This window comes from Gorilla gorilla, chromosome 14 (assembly GCF_029281585.2).
Source record: "Gorilla gorilla gorilla isolate KB3781 chromosome 14, NHGRI_mGorGor1-v2.1_pri, whole genome shotgun sequence".
NCBI classification, from domain to species: domain Eukaryota; kingdom Metazoa; phylum Chordata; class Mammalia; order Primates; family Hominidae; genus Gorilla; species Gorilla gorilla.
Window position 1 is genome coordinate 95921559 of NC_073238.2, and position 16280 is coordinate 95937838.

The 16280-nt window shown below is 36.0% G+C and overlaps 1 long non-coding RNA gene across 1 annotated transcript in view; it reads right to left on the bottom strand.

Moving 5' to 3' along the window:
* Positions 1 to 16280, bottom strand: part of LOC134757083 (uncharacterized) — a 53437-nt gene that overhangs the window by 8862 nt on the left and 28295 nt on the right. Inside the window, exon 2 of the long non-coding RNA XR_010130686.1 lies at positions 15257 to 15437. This is a non-coding gene — a long non-coding RNA (uncharacterized lncRNA). The remainder of the gene's footprint in view (positions 1 to 15256; positions 15438 to 16280) is intronic.

The window sequence follows — 16280 nt, forward strand, 5'->3', positions numbered from 1 at the left end:
GCTACCATGCTTTCTGTACAGTCTGCAAAACCATGAGACAATTAAATCTATTTTCTTTATAAATTACCCGGTCTCAGGTATTTCTTTTTAGCAGTGCAAGAATGGACTAATACAAAATATTGGTACCAAGAAGTGGGGCATTGCTAGAAAGATACCTGAAAATGAGGAACAGCATTAGAATTGGGTAACTGGCAGAGTGTGGAATGATTTGGAGGGGTCAAAAAAGACAGGAAGATGAGGAAAAGTTTGGAATTTCCTAGAAACTTGTTGAATGATTGTGACCAAATTCTGACAGTGATTTGAAAAGTGAAGTCCAGGCTGAGGAATTCTCAGGTGGAGATGAAAAACATACTGGGAACTGGAACAAAAGTCACTTCTGTTATGCATTAGCAAAGAGCTTGGTTGGATTGTGGTCCTGCCCTATGGATCTGTGAAACTTTGAACTTGAGAATGATGATTTAGAGTATCTGGCTGTATTAGCATGTTTTCATGCTGCTAATAAAGACATACTCAAGACTGAGTAATGTATATTATAAAGAAAAGAGTTTAAATTGATTCACAGTTCCACATGGCTAGGGAGGTCTCACAATCATGGCAGAAAGTGAATGAGAAGCAAAGTCACATCTCACATGGTGGCAGGTAAGAGAGCTTATGGTGGGGAACTCCATTTATAAAACCATCAGATTTCATGAGACTTATTCACTACCATGAGAACAGTATGGGGGAAACTGCCCCATTATTCAACTGTCTCCACCTGGCCCCACCCTTGACACATCAAGATTATTACAATTCAAGGTGAGATTTGGGTGGGGACACAGAGCCAAACCATATCATTCCACTCCTGGCCCCTCTCACATCTCATGTCCTCACATTTCAAAATCAATCATGTCCTTCCAATCATCCCCCAAAGTCTTAACTCATTCCAGCATTACATCAAAAGTCCAAGTCCAAAGTCTCATCTGAGACAAGGCAAGTCCCTTCCACCTATGAGTTTGTAAATGCAAAGGCAAGTTAGTTATTTCCTAGATCCAGTGGGACTACAGGCATTGGGGAAATACATCCATTCCAAATGGGAGAAATTGGTCAAAATGAAGGGGCTGCAGGTCCCATGTGAGACTGAAATCCAGTGGGACAGCCAAATCTTAAAATTCTAAAATGATCTCCTTTGACGTCATGTCTGACATCCAGGTTATGCCGATGCAAGGGGTGGACTCTCATGGCCTTGGGCAGCTCCACCCCTGTGGTTTTGCAGGGTATATCCCCCCTCCCAGCTGCTTTCACTGGCTGGTATTGAGTGGCTGTAGCTTTTCCAGGTGCACAGTACAAGCTGTCAGTGGATCTACCATTTTGGTGTCTGGAGGATGGTGGCCCCCTTCTCACAGCTCCACTAGGCAGTGCCCCAGTAGGGATATTTTGTGGGGGCTCCAACCCCACATTTCCCTTCTGCATTGCCCTAGAAGAGGTTCTACTTGAGGGTTCCACCCCTGAAGCAAATTTCTGCCTGGACATCCAGGCATTTCCATACATCTTCTGACATCCCAAACCTCAGTACTTGACTTCTGTGCATCTGCAGACTCAACACCATGTGTAAGCCTCCAAGGCTTTGGGCTTGCACCCTCTGAAGCCATGGCCTGAGCTACACATTATCCCCTTTTAGCCATGGTTGGGATGCAGAGCACCAAATCCTGAGACTGCACACAGCAGGGTGGGCCTGGACCTGGCCCAGGAAACATTTTTTCCTACTAGGCCTCTAAGCCTGTGATAGGGAGCCTACCATGAAGACTACTGTATCTGCTTTTATCTTATGTTTGTGATTCCTGAGGGGAAAAGATGGAGTATAGTAGATTATTCTGCATTATCTTAAATTTGACCAAGTGGCAGGATCAATTCCATTTGTTTTGCCAATGTGGCATCTTTATTGGAACAGATCCATACAGTCTCTGGAGAATGTTATGCAGCTTTTCATCTAGATAATGCATTTTTTTTTCAAACCCCATTAGTAAATAGGATCAAAATCAATTTGCTTTTATGAGGGAAGAATAGCTATGCTTTATCACTTTCTTGCCTAAGCTATATCAATGTTCCTCCAGGTCACTGTCAACCTTGATCATCTCGACACAAAGAGCATCTTGCTAATACCACATACACTGTCACACAGACAGTGCTACACAGATAGAATGGTGGGATGGCCTATGAAAGGCCTAAGTTTCCAGCTTTGGGATCAATTTATGTGGGATTGAGCCATTATCCCCTAGGAGGCATATATGCGTTGGTCAGATGCTAATATAGGTTACTTTGTCTCTAATATCTGGAATATCCATGTCTGGAAACAAAGGGTCAGCCCCTGTCACTCACTCTCAGTAGCCTACTTGCCAACTGTATGCTTCTTGTTCTATATATATATTTATATATATATGTGTGTGTATATATGTGTGTATATATATATTATATATACACACACACACATATATGGAGAGAGAGAGAAAGAGAGAGAGCTGTCACCAGGCTGGAGGGCAGTAGCACAATCTTGGCTCACTGCAACCTCTGCCTCCTGGGTTCAAGCCATGCTTCTGCCTCAGCCTCCCAAGTAACTGGGATTACAGGCATGCCCCACTGATATTAGGTCTCCTTAGAGATCCAATATTAGGTCTTCTTAGAGATTTTTCTTCTTGAGTTTGGGGCTGGAGGGTTCACACTGTCAAGGAAAACAAGAAGTGTTACAATGAACAGGAATCTGTGACTGTCATTTAGCCACTTTGACTTGTTATTCCTGTGGATCAACAGGCATGGAAAGGAGTTAGTATACTATCAGTGACAATTGACACTGATTACCATCAGAAGCTGGGGATGCTGATACAAATGAGTTAGGGAGGAGTATGCCTAAAACCTGTGACATTCACTGTGACAAATCTTGTTGTTTTGTTGTTTTTGTTGTTGTTTTTGAGATGGAGTCTCACTCTGTTGCCCAGGCTGGAGTGCAGTGGTGGGATCTCTGCTCACTGCAACCTCTGCCTCCCAGGTTCAAGCAATTCTCCTGCCTCAGCCTCCCGAGTAGCTGGGACTACAGGCACCTGCCACCACGCTCGGCTAAATTTGTATTTTTAGTAGAGATGGGGTTTCACCATGTTGGTCAGGATGGTCTCTATCTCTTGACCTCATGATCCACCTTCCTTGGCCTCCCAAAGTGCTGGGATTACAGGTGTGAGCCACCGTGTCCAGCCCCAAATCTTGTTTTTTAATACTAGTAATAACTGTGAAAGGGCAATTGCACCGAATTTAAACTAACGAAAACAATTAAGGGATAAAGGCTTGGTTTGCCCCTACCAGGCAAGCAAGCTGGACCAACTGAAGTGCTGAATGAGGGTAAAGGAGTTCTAGAACAGATGGTCGAGGAGAAAAATGATGGCATACCTATTATGGAACATGGATGTGAGACGTGATGTCAAACGAAATCATTTTGGAACTTTAAGGTTTAATATCTGCCCTATTGGATTTCAGACTTGCATGGGTACTCTAGCCCCTTTGTTTTTGGGCAATTTCTCTCATTTGGAGTGGGTGTATTTGCCCAATGCCTGTAACCTCATTGTATCTTGGACATTTGAGTTAATGCTGGAATGAGTTGAAACTTTGGGGGACTGTTGGAAAGGCATAATTGTGTTTTAAAATGTAAGGACATGAAATTTGGGAGGGGTCAGGGGCAGAATAATATGGTTTGGCTGTGTCACCACCCAAATCTCATCCTGAATTATAGTTCCCATAATCACACATGTGGTGGGAGGTAATTGATACTTACTCTCATGATAGTAAGTAAGTTCTCAAGAAAGCTGATGGTTTCATAAGGGGCTTCCCCCCAGCTCAGCTCTCATTTTTCTCCCTCCTGCTGCCATGTGAAGAAGGACGTGTTTGCTTCACCTTCTGCCATAATTGCAAGTTTCCTAAGGCCTCCCCAGCCATGCTGAACTGTGAGTCAATTAAACCTCATTCCTTTATAAATTACCCAGTCTAGTGTATGACTTTATTGTTAGCTGTATGAGAACAAACTAATAAAATTGGCTACAGCCGTGGGAACTATAACTTATGGGAAGAGACTCTGAGTTTAAATGTATTTGCATTTAGGGTCTCAGAAAAGTAGTGTACACTGGGTTTTCACAAAAGCGGAGCCCCATGTTGTGGAACTGGATATTGGAAGAGAATAAGAATAATTTGGTCTTGTCAGTGTAGACTACATCACTTACTCTTAGATACCACTTCAAGTTCTCTTGCACTGGGACACAGCATATTGTGTCATCCTTGCTACCATAGAGAATGGCCTCCTGTGTGCACAACCATCACATTTTGTCTCTTGCCCATGCTCTATACCATTCAGCTGCAATGCTAGGTTTTGTCTTCTGCACAGAGTCCTAAGATGCCGTCAAATTTGCATTGTGCTCATGTGTGTGCAACCAAAAGTGCAGGTTAATATCTTATAGGGAAAAGTCTTTGATCAATGTAATACTGGAAGCAAAAGATAAATTATTTCTTCTTTCTTCATGTGGAGGAATTTCCAGAAATTAATATAGTTTCCCAGATAAGATTTCTGAGAAGCCAAGTAATAAATTATACAAGATAAAAAATGGTAGCTAATTTAATATGCACTTCCAAAATTTTTCTCCTTTCTCAGTCTCATTACCTTTTAAAATCAATACTGTATTCTTGGTTTTGTACCTCTTCATCAAATATTAGCACACGATATTTTTCTCATATTATATTTCCTAGGACACCCATGCCAAGACAAATGTAGATAAGTGGACCAGTTCTCTTACTGAGTAAATATCTATCTTACACACATTTTTAGACAAATTTTGGATACTCTTACTCTCTGTCTCCTTTTCTTCTTTCTAAGTTACTTAATGTAACTACACCCCTAGCTATCTTATTTGTAAAAATTCCATCTATTCTTTAAGGCCCTAAAAGATTCCTGTTCTAATTGCTCGTACTACTATTTTATAAGGTTTTTCAAGATGTAATTTTTAAATATTATAAATTGTGTTAATATTCTACCTTTCTATCTATATTTTAAGTTTATTCATGCCAAAGATTGTGTCTATTTCATCTTTCTAGTACTCATCACACCTATTACAGTCTTTGTAAAATGCAGTATAAATGTTTACTTTGATGGTAATTTATGTTTTCTTCTCTGTGTTATTTTTTTTTCCTCTCTCTACACCTCCTTTTAATAAGCAGCCAGGACGCTGATGCTCTCATACCTCACAAGTGTTAATGTTTCAAGGTTTAAAGCTTTTGTACAAACTACCTTCCTACATTTTTCTTCTTAAATTCTCATTTTGTGGGACATTAGTCACAAAAAAATGAGTTTTTTTGGAACACCTTTTAGAATAGCAGCTGAGAGGATGGTTTTCTGCCTTAAATGTTTTTTCCTGAAAGATTATTGAGATCAGATGGTTTTGCTGCTATAATTGACTCATGCCCTGCTGGGTATTTGCATCCTCAAAGGGCAGTAAGGTCTCAGAGGGGGAATGGTTACATAATGCATCCAGGAATACTGGACATTAAGCTTTAGGGATAATGTAATCCATCAAAAATTTTGTGCTTTAATTGCCTCACTGAAGCAGTACCTTCTGAATTATTACACAGGCCTCAGGGGGGGCAAAGGAGATTGAATAATGAGTAATATTAAGTTTTCCAGCAAGCATACAAAACTGCAGTTCAAAGTGAAGTTTTATTAGATTAAATAAAAAATTATAATTTAAAATTTCTTTTATCCCCTAGCTTGTGGACTAGGATTCATGGCCATCAGACTGAAAATAAGCAATGAATTGAATTGGTCATACATCCCAGATATCTGAGTGAACAGTCATTCTCCTGCTCCCTTTTTTTTTTTTTTTTTTCCTCCCTGTAGGCTATTCTCTTTAGCAGCATTAGCTAAGTATTTGTTTGCTCCTAGGCTCTGGATAACATGAAGTCTTTTCAGTCATACCCTTTAAACACCAAGATCTTCTTTCTCCCTTAAAACGTGCATTTGCTTTTACCCTTGAGTTTTCTGTTATCTTCGTAGCTGGCTGGGTCATGTGAGTCTATTTGTCATAGCTATAAATCAAATCTTGATTAGTTAAGACCATTTTCCAGCCTCCACATTCCCTATGAATAGGACCTTAAAAGCCAGTCAAAAGTAATCATGTAGTTTTTTTTTTTATTATTTTTCCTTTTTTAATCACTTCTCTTTATTGGTTATTTAACTTTCCTAGTCTCTTATTTTTCAGAACCAGTATAATTACTTCTTAAAGCATATAAAACCAGATGGCTAAAGTGGACACAGAGAATGCTTTAACTTACCAGCATTTACAAGGTTTCATTCAAGATAATACAACAAATATTTTAGTTGATACATTTTATTTTAATTCATTGTTTTGAAATAGGTATTTTTGTTTTGTTTTGTTTTGTTTTTCTCCTTTTAAGACAGAATGTATTTTTAGTCTCTGGGATTTGCTCTAAGTATTTATTATTTACATTTTGAAATTGAAGGAATCAAAAAGTAAAGTGTCTTTTTTTGAGACTGAAAATTGGAATTCAATGTGATTTTCAGCTTTCATTGTTTATATGGAAACACTTTATTGCCAAAATACTGACAAGTCCATTTCTATCAGGAATTTTGATTCTTATTAAAATTATAAACTATTAGTTTGATATTTCTTCTGTTTTTTTAAAATCTGTGTTCATATATGTTAAATATATTTTAAAGTTTTTGAGAACTCGGGCTATGAGGGTGATGTCAGGTCTCAGGAGGTATGCAAGTTCATGTGTCATCGTTGGGAAAGATGAAAACTAGCATCATGCAAGTGATTTGTATCAGTTATCTCTTTCTGCATGACATATTACCCTAAACTTTTGCAGCTTAAAGTAAAAGACATTTATAATATCATAGTTTCTGTGTATCAGGAATGTGAACAAACCTTAGCTGACTGAATATCTACGTCTCAAGTTCTCATACAGGGCTGTGGTTAAACTTGCAGCCAGGGCTACAGTCTTGGCTAGAACAGGATCCACCTCCAGGACTTACTTATATGATTTTTTAGTATTGAGTTCTTGTGAACTGTTAGACTGAGGGCCTCCTTTTCTCTCTGGCTATTGGACAAAAGCCTTTTACAGTCCTTGCCACAAGGGCCTGTCTATAGGTCAGCTCAGAATATGGCAGTTGGCTTCCCCTGAAGAAAGTGTGTGTGAGAAAGAGAAAAGGCACTAAGAAGTATAGTCTTTGTGTAGCTAATCTCATTAGGAACATCCCATACTTCTGGCACATTCCATTCATTAGAAGTGAGTTAATAAATCCAGCCCATATTCAAAGAGAGAGGATTACAATGAGGCAAGGATCACTGAAAGTAGTCATAGAGGTGCCTACACATAACTATTGGTCAGCTCTTGTGAATAAAATGCAACACCACAAATAATAAAATAAAATTAAAGCAAGAAAGGTGCATATTTTTAAAAATAATATGATATTATTTAACCTCCAGACACAGCACTTTCTCAACTACAAATTCTTGCTATCTTGTGAGAACAAATTCTTGCTATCTGGAGTTAAGAAAACATAAGTGAGAAGAATATAAGTGCTGGAAATATTTGACATTTACAAAACTTGTGAAGTGAAACGTGTGGATTGTGAAGTCGTGGTTCAATTTGACTATGCCATCTTTAAAGGGAGATTAAAAACCTACCTCTGACATATTTGCAGATCTGGTATTCTATGATCTGTTCCCATACAGATTCAATAGCAAAATAATGGCCCTATCTGCATTGTTATTTTTAGGTTTAAAAATTGTTTATCCTTTGCTAATTAACCATTGAAATACAGCTCCTGGAGACTATAAATAATTATAAACATTTTTAACAAATACCATCGCAAATTTCACATAAGAGATGTTGCCAAACTTTGCTGAGTGATTTACCGAAGGGATGCCCAATGGAGTTTCTTAGCATGGATCTTCTAATACTTCAATTTATCTCAATGCAACTCTTCACGTAAAATAATTATTATAAGCTTTCTTTCCATATAATAAAATGAAGTCATATTTAGGTTTTTCTGATTTTCGTATAGTTAAATAGTTATTTATTCTGTGGAAAATTTGGGGCTACAGCCTGATTATGAATGATGATTTGAACATAAAACTGGCTAAATAAATATTTTTTCTGAACCATTAGACGGCCTCCAACTATTTAAATGAATGTTGATGCATTTAGAATCAGGAAAACAAATATTTTTAAAAATTATTATTATACTCATTCTATTATAAGAGCATACACTCAAATCTAGGCAATAATACCATAGCCAAATTATCTCTGCCCTAAAATGTTTGGTCTCTGTCTCTTACATGATTTTGTTAATTGGTATTTTCTCTGTGCCCAGAATCTCCAAGTTCTGTTATTTTCTGTGGAAATGAGCTGTGGTGAATTAGGTGGTTTTCGTCTTTGGTAGCCCTTTATCTGTCTGCATTCACAGAGACATGAGTAGTCTCTTAAAAGATGTTTGAGTATCTTTACTAAGGCCAAAGTAAACGTCGTTTTACATTTATTTATCAATATTAACTGAACAGAATTTTAACAAATATTGACAACACTGGGGATTTTTTGGTATCTGAATGCAATTATTTTGGCATGGGCATTTTTTCTTTGGTTTAAATAGTATAAATTTGTTTAGAACTAGCATAAAATCATAATAGAAAATATCATGAGATTTTACTATAAAATCATCATCTATAATATGTTTGTTGTCAGGAAATGATTTTCAGTAATGTTCATATTGCTTAACCTGGGAGCATATCTTTTTTATCACATATATTCTACCCTCTTATTTGGGGAGGAAGAGATCTTGAAGACCCTGCACCTTGTCCTTAGGCTAACTTAAGGATATGGCATAAACACTAAATTATTTGCTTCCTACACTCATTGCCCAGCCATTCATCTTCTCTTCTCCCCTACTGACCTTCAGGACCATTAATGCTTCAAGATGTTATGTGAGTTATGAGTTTCTAATTTATGTTCAGTGAATTCAATATATTCTAAGAAAAGAGGAGTAATCAATGTGACTCATTCTTTGTAAAATTTCAAAACAGCATAAGAAAACCAATTCAAGAACAAACAAAATATTGCCAACGTTCTCTGAAATATGAAAAACTTGGGGATGACTAAGACTTCTTTCTGTACATGTCATATTTGCTCTTTTATTGACTTACCTATCAATACCCATGGCAGCTGGAAGTCACTCAGTTTAGATTAAAAGATAAAATTGGTGGCCGGGCGCGGTGGCTCATGCCTATAATCCCAGCACTTTAGGAGGCCGAGGTGGGTGGATCTCGAGGTCAGGAGATGGAGACCATCCTGGCTAACACGGTGAAACCCCGTCTCTACTAAAAATACAAAAAAAAAAAAAAAGCCGGGCGTGGTGGCGGGCACCTGTAGTCCCAGCTACTCAGGAGGCTAAGGCAGGAGAATGGCGTGAACCCGGGAGGCGGAGCTTGCAGTGAGCCGAGATCGCACCACTGCACTCCAGCCTGGGCGACAGAGCGAGACTCTGTCTCAAGAAAAAAAAAAAAAAAAAGGTAAAATTGGTGAGAAAAAAAAAAACCCATCTACTGCACAGGCACCTTTGAAGAAGTTGGGGTTTCCGTTGTGAATCCAAACCAACAAATCCAGCCTTCAGAATTCTCTGGCAGTTTGTTTTCAGGGTTTATGAAAACACTGAAAACTCTGGAAAACATGAAGTCTTTTCAGTCATACCCTTTAAACATCAAGATCTTTTTTCTCCCTTAAAATGTGCATTTACTTTTATCCTTGAATTTTCTATTATCTTCGTATCTGGCTGGGTCATGTAAGTCTATTTGTCATAGCTATAAATCAAATCTTGGTTAGTTAAGACCATTTTCCAGCCTCCACATTCCCTATGAATAGGACCTTAAAAGCCAGGCTTCAGAATTCTCTGGCAGTTTGTTTTCAGTGTTTATGTATATTCTGATGACATAATTGCTGCCAGCCTTCCTCTCCACAGCACAGACAAAGCTTTCAGACTTTACTTATTCCTATTCTTAGATAATCTTAAGAAATATTCTTTGGTCTTCTGTCAGGATAAATTGTCAAAAACATCTCTACATTAACTTTTAATAGGCGCTGCCTCATGAGAATACTTACATTTCAGGATAACATATCAGCAGTTGGGCGAGTGGGCTAAAGCATGTGCATTACAAGGCAAAATGGCGAGTTTAACTGGTATATGCCCTTCCACTAGGAACACTCACCGGTAAACACTCACTTCGGTAAACACAGTACACATGCAGCCCCTCCCAAGTGCTGGAGGCCACTGAACCTGCAGACAGCCTGACAGCCCACTCTTGCTCACTAAAGCTTGCCTTGGTCTCTCACTCTGCCTTATGCCCCTTGGACAAATTCTTTCCTTTGAGGAGGCAGGAATCAAGTTGCTGCAGACCTGTATGGATTTGCCACTGCAAACATACTTTGGTAGTGATATTAAGAAAATATTTTTATAAAAAATTGTCTTCTAATGATAGACATTCAAAATATCATAATTGGCTTGGGAGAGGTGCCACTGAATTTACGTTAGAAATGTGACCACCAAATTCGTTATTTCTAAACTACATGTTTTATATGTACATAGGAGTGAATGAAGCAATTTAACACTAAAGACAGGCTTTGAGGTTGCCTTCAATATATTTCTGAAAATCAATGTGCACTCTGACATTTCAAAATTCATTTTTTGCATTGCAATAAAATTTCATCTATAATTCTTAAGAACCCGGTCTCTGGGTTTGGAGCATATTCTGGGTTTGCTATTGTCTCAAGGATTTGGCAAGCTGCCTTCTCCTTCCTGTGATTGTTGGCTACTGAGCTCCAATTTTCTGTTTCCTTTCACCCAGAGTGAAGTATTAGCCTTTGTATGAGTAAGAGTCTACTCTTGCTTTACACTTTTGAGAGAGACTGTAGTGAGGTCCCCTCATCTAGCAGTTGTCTCTCAAGATTCTTTCTGAAATGGTGTGGTTGAGGAGCAGTGTGCTACAGGAGTATTGCATTTTACTCCTGGTGGTGGTCATCCTAGCCTTCTCCCAAGAATGTCATTAGAAAAGGATCTCAGCTATCCATGTAGAGGCCATGAGCAGCCTCACCAATCCTCTCTACTTGCCTCTCTGGATCACAGAAGGATGCGGTCATTTTTATTCTATGTGACATGCTATGCTTCACTAGTGATGCCTGATCACTAGTCCATGAGCCCTACATCATCCTACAGCCTTTCTCCTTGAATCCTGCAATCAGCAACAAACACCTTTGCAGGCTTCTGATTAGCATATGAAAATCTGTTTGTGGTTATATGCTATGAATATCTACCTTTCGAAGCAGACAATCCACCTAGGGCCTTAGGATCTCAGATTTTATTGTATTATGTGAAATATTTTGTCTAGTTAAGATACATATATTAATTCTGTAATATTTTTAAATTTTGAAAATATGTATTTTAAATTTTGAATACACACACACACACACACACACACACATATTTCCTTAACAACAAGATGTAAGTGGTTGATAGCTGGTGTTCCCAACCAAAGACTGGATGATGGGCAAATAGTGTAGTTGAAAAAACTTTAGAGTTAGACATAAGTCATTAATATAAAGTTCCTTTGGGCAAATTATTTAAACCATCTGAGTTTTAGTTTTGTTATCTATAAATCCAAAATAATTATTTTTCACAAAGTTGTTAAATAAGTTGATGCATGTAAAAAAAAGCACAGTGGAAGAACCCATTTGAGAGATAAACCTGTTTGTCCATATTTTCTTCCAAACCCTCTATATTATTTTCATGGTAGTTTCAGTGGATAGACTGCTTGGCACCGCATAGGGTGCACTATTTCAATCATTATTAAGCACAAAATTCAGGTTACAACACCCAGAAGGGATGCTCTCTCTCTTTTCTTGGATGAACTTTTTAAATTCCCTTTTTCTTTCTTTTTTTTTCTTTCCATTTTTATTTTCTCTTTCACTTCTCAAGAAATAACTTCTTATTCTATCTCACTCACACCAAACACTGACATTTGGGAATCCCAGACCTTATCTGTCTCTTTTCTAGTTCCTTCCACACATTCTAAAACAAGTCCAGATCTATGTACTTGTAAGTAACAGATGCTTCATTTGTTTATTTCCTCCCTCCACCCTTATATTTGATTTCTTGTTTGAGGAAAAACGACCATCTAGACAGGCCATGAAAAGTGTCTGCACTTGTCTGTTTTGTTACTTGGTAAATAATGTTTTGAAAGATCTGTACCCTACCCTACCTTACAAAAAGCATAAAGTTCTGGTGCACAGACCTTATTTTAGTTCTTAACAACTTCATGTGTATAAAAAAAGTTTTCAAAATGTAAATGTAAATTGCTACAAGATCACTGTTAATATCTTATCGTGACTAGTTTAAAACTATATTTTGGGTAGGTGACAGTTTACTATATTCTGCATCTAAGAAACTTTTTCTCATAATTTAACTTCGGAAACATGTTTCCATAATTAAACTACTCCAGATCATTTGTGTTTAATTATTCTGAGACCTTGGATTAACAGTCTTCTATAAAAACAAAGTAAAACAAACATAAAAACAAAAAACTTATCCTTAAGGTTTAATGGAAGATCAATCTTATTTTGATTTTTTTAAACACCTGCTTTCTGCATTTTAGTAATCTTTATAAAAAATTAAGCACTAAGAAGATTAATCATTATTATTTCTCTGTAGTGATTCACATGCACACAAATACCACATTTTAAAACACTTAATGAATTAACTTTCCTAATTTCAAATCACAAGGCAAAAAGAATGTCTGATACTCTTGGTGCTATGTATTTGGAAGGTGCCCTCGGTGCTATTTTAAATGCTCGATAGACTTAACATTGTGTAAGTATGAAGTACACTGAGTGTTGCCTTTTTCTTAAATTCAAATGAAACCATTTTAAATAGATAATCTGCTATGTGACCAAATGAATGATATGGAGACAAATAGAAGGTTGAAATAGAAGGTAGTTCATATATTTCACACAGTAATAATACCGTTTGTAAATTTATTGCAGGCAATATTTATCCTAACCCCTGCATCAATTTTTTAGCAATGAAGTTTGTGAGTTACATGAATACTATACACATGTAATACTAGTATATATTAGTATATATACTATATATGTATATGCTATATATGTATATGCTATATATATGCTGTATATATGCTATATATATCCTAGTCTTTCCTCTTCTCATTGGATATTGTTAAGAGATCAATACAAAATTATATTTAAGAGGTAATAAAATCAAAGTATAGAGAGTTTAGTTGACTTATACATATATGTGTGTGTGTGAATCGGCCTTCTTAAAATTTCTATGTCACAAATCTAAAAGAGTCCTTTAAACCCTCCCTTATAAATAATTATATGATGACAATTGTATAAAGTTTAAGTTGAATGCTATCAGACGTCAAAGAGAAGTGGTTCTCCAGGAAAAAATAATAAGAAAACAATTATCAAAAAAGTATCTTGACTTCTGGATGTAAGCACTATAACTGAATTTTACAATCTGAGTTGATACTAACATCAGTCTTTATTGAGTTGTGATTTTCACTTCAGACAATAAAAATGTATTACCTTTTCTATAAGTTTTACCCAGGGTAATCTTGCTTTAAATGTGTTTCTTAGTTGCCAAGGCAACCAGCATTTCTTATCTTGCCATTTACACTTATTTTGAACACTTATTGTAGGTTTTTGGTCCTTTTTCTTTAAACAATGGCCTAACAAATATATGCAATATCTGCAAAAGTTATTAAAAATGATAATTTCAAAAATTATTCTGACTCAGTAGTAATTTCATCTTTATTAATGGTATTGTTCATCACAGTCACCTCCTATTTCACTTACCAAGTAAAGGTTACTAAAAGAAGAAATAAATGTATGGTTATAGTAGAGTAATTGCAAGCAATCATCTACCTGTCTAGATTGACTTAAAATATTAGCTGAAAATAAATATGTATATCTATTAAATAAAAAGTAATACTGATTAAAGTACCTCAAATCTGGCTGTATTTTAGAAGCCTTCTTTAAAAGTTATAATGAGAATGAACTAGATAATTTATTAATCTTTTCTCTTAACATCTAAAATTGTGTGCATGTGGGTCTCACTACTGAATGCTACCATAGGATAAAATACAGTTAAAAACAGGAGGTGAGAAATTAAATATATATTTTGTATGTGTTATAACTCAAAACATACACACACAATTTGTTAGAGATCAAATTGTTATTAGTGATTTCATTATGCTCATTTTAAAGAAAAATGTAAAGTTAAGACTTGTGAAACTTAATTGAAAATATTTAGAGATTATTGGTCAAAAATACGTCATTGATAATAACTGTATTTCCTCAGCTATTTGTCATAAAGAAAGAGAATTGATTAGCTTGAGTTAAATACATTGTTGAACAATAATGTATTTAATGTTTCAGTGTTTGGGGCTATAAATTTGTAGGATAACAGCTCAGAAAGAGATTTTTCTCTCTTCATATCCATCGTTGAAGCAGAGCTCAAGTAAATATACAGTCAATATAATACAAAGGTCAATGAATATAAGTACTATGGGTTTAGTCTACATTAAATGTCATGGACATTATGTATGTGTGGATGGCTTTTGGAGATCAGATTGTATGCAGAGGACAGCATATAAAATAAACTTGGGAGAATAAATGAGAAAATAAGAAAAACAGATCATTTTTGTGAAAGAGAATATGAAATCAGATATAACCAGACATAAAAATTGAGTATTTCAGTGAAAACAGGAATAAATTATATGATTAATGATGATAATCTCCTTTGTTATTGAAAATGTTTAATGCTAATATGAAAAAGCTGTTCATAGTTTGAAGTGAAATAGCCACTGAAAGATGACTCAAGATAGCCATTTTTCTTTAAGTGACTAACCACAATTTGAATAAGTACAGAAATAATTTAATTTTTAAGACTTATTACAAAAATGAGGAAAAATTAAGTAATTTTGATATTCAAAGAAAACATATTACAAAAAGCTTTACCATAAAAAGTGTACAAACCCAAGTGAGGCAGCATATTGGGAATTGAGATTGTTAACATATCATTAAGGGTTTTTTTTTTTAATATTCCATTTATTGCCAGGAACAATTATTGGCTTTCTCCCACAGTCTCACTAGAAATACTTACAAATTTCATATTGTACTTCAAGATGTTTGTATGCCTTCATTCTTATGATATTAGAAGAAACTCATAATCAACTCTCAGATACTGGAGCCCAGAAGACAGAAATGCTCAACAACATTTAAGTGAATGCTCCTCATTTCATTTACTGTCTCACACATCATCTAAGTAAGATCACAAATCTCTCCTACAAAGAGAAAAATGATGAATTTGTTTACTCTTTAAAAAAGTAGGACAGGTATCAGTGTGACATTGAAAATCCCCTTAGGTAAAAGATAAAGATCCAGAAAATTATGAGACTTTGAGGGGCCAAATTATTATTGGATGTCTAATATCACATGTGGCTGTTTTTATATTGATGAACTTAACATATAAATTATGTTCTACATATTATTCATAGGACTTTCTTAATACATGGTTATACATTATTGATTAAACATTCTAATGTATTTACTTAAGAAGACAAAGTTTAATTGCTTAGTTTCTTTTTTCCCGAGGTTCACTGAGGCATAACTAACAAATAAAAATTGTATATATTTAAGGTGTACAATGGAATATTTTGAGATATGTATACATTGTGAAATGATTACCACGATCAAGCTAGTTAACATGTCACTTCACACAGTTACCATTTTGTATGTGTGAGAATACTTAGGATCTACTTTCTCAGCAAATTTCAAGTATACAAGATACAATTTTTAACTATAGTCATCATGATGGGCATTAGCTCTCCATAATTTATTCATTTTACAACTGCCAAGTTTGTCCCTCTGACCGACATTTCCCCATTTACCCCAAACTCCTACCGCCAGTAATCATCCATCCATCTATTCTTTGCTCCCATGAGTTCAACTTTTTAGATTCCACATGTAAGTGAGATCATGTAGTACTTGTCTTTCTGTGTCCATTCCAATTCTTATCTGTTTTCCGGTGTGAAGTAATTTTTTTAGACGATTTTATAATCTGTTCTGTTTCAAGGCTTTCTTTTGTCCTTTGTTTTCTGCAGTTTGAATATGATATTCTTCAGTAC